The following is a 1802-nucleotide window of genomic DNA, read 5'->3' as shown; positions in this document are numbered from 1 at the left end:
CCCCAGCCCTGTGCCCCGGGAAGGTGACGTGCTGTGGTTCAGTGTCACCCAGGGAGGCAGCTGGAGTTGTTCCAACATCTCTCCTGGGATTTTTGCTCGGCAAATGCCTGAGGGCGTTTTTAAGGACTTTGAGGTGCTTTTGCAGGCGGTTGGTGGTTGTTATTATTATTATTTTTTTTTACCTTGTTTTTTGTTTCTTTCCGCACCTGAGTCCTCCTGGGACGGGCTCTGCTCTGGGTCTGCCATGGCCACGGCTGGTGTGGCTGCTCCAGCACCAGCTCCCCATTCCCATTAGCCTCCCACTCCTAAGCAGCTCCACAGCGATCCCAAGGCCACGTTTGCTCAGGGTGCCTCATGCCCAGGTGCAAGCTGTGCCCCACAGAGCTTGGCACCCAAAGCCTCGGGTGTCACAGGGAGGTGATTCCTCCCTCCCAGAGCGCTGGGATTAAATGGTTTGTCAGGGATCACGTGGAGAATCCGAGTCCCGCTGTCGTAAACACGAGGCTGACTTTCCTCCCAGCCAAGCCCTCCTGCAAGCACAGCCTTGTCTTTGAGCAGGGGCAGATCCTGCTCGGTGCAGAGCTGCTCTCCCATCTTGGCCAAGCTGAACCACTTGTTTACTTTCTTCTGCAAATGTCCTAAACCTTGACAACGACCTATTTTCCCTTCTGTTACGCAAAGCTCCTTTCCTAGAAAGAGGCTCTGTAACACTCGGTCCAACCAGCCCAGCTCTCCTCCGTGTGTGTAAAAGCGAACTGTAAGTGCCTGGCAGGTTCAGTTTAGCTCCAGCACATCCAAAACCCACACACAGATGAGTCAGGAGGCTCAGCAGACGCCACCTGAAACCATCCTGTGAGACAGCTGGCCCAGTTTGCAGAGGAATCAGATAAGCAAAAAGTCAGTCTTCGAGTCCACTCCTCAAACTTTCTTTTCATGGGTGCTTTTCATCCGTCTCCTCCTCCAATATTCAACAAAGCTAGGAGACAGCTTTTCTCCAGACATTTCTCCTCTGTTTCTGTCCATGCCTTTCCCTGGCAGTGAAAACATCTGATTTTTTTTTTTTTAATTATTTTCACATTTTGAAAAAGGAAATTTTAAGAAAATAATTCTCCTCCTTCCTCCACAATACTTCCAAGTTTTCAAGATTACTACTCCTCTGGCAGAGGATGGTTTGCAAGAGGAAACAAGACAAACAATGGTAATGAGAAACAACAGTATCAAGAGGGGAGAAAAAATGTTTCAAATTTGCTTCTTCAGAGCACACAACGTTTGATCCCAGACCAGAAGGAGAGAGACTTTGCTCGTGGGTCCAAGCCTCCTTTCAGCCACCCCTTCACCCTGGGGCTCTCCATCCTTTCCTTTTTCTCAAGGAGGTACCCTGGGCCACGATCAAGCTGTTGGCAGCACAGAGTTATCTCCCCCCCACACACACTGGTGGTCACACACAACTCCTTCCACAATTTCTCCTCTATCTCTAATCCACAGCCCAGGTTTTTAAGACAACACGAAGTCAGCGATGGTTTATTTTAACATGCCAGGCTGTAACCTGAAGCTGGAGATACAAATTCAGCCTAACAAGTTTCCCTTGGCCAGCTAAGAGCACAGGTTAGAGATTAATCCAACAGCAGCAGATGGTCTGGGCTGGACCCTTGCTGCTTCCCACGGCTGCTCCTTCCCGTCCCCTGGGTACCTGCAGCCTGGCTTGGCATCTATCCGTGCTCTTGCCTGGACAGACAAGCTGCTCTACACAGAAACAAACACAGAATTTGAAGCCTGATGTGCTGGGGACAGGGTCTGTTTGT

Source organism: Manacus vitellinus, unplaced genomic scaffold (genome assembly GCF_001715985.3).
Source record: "Manacus vitellinus isolate BGI_N305 unplaced genomic scaffold, ASM171598v3 scaffold_12_pilon, whole genome shotgun sequence".
NCBI lineage: Eukaryota > Metazoa > Chordata > Aves > Passeriformes > Pipridae > Manacus > Manacus vitellinus.
Note: the sequence above shows the minus strand (reverse complement) of the source record.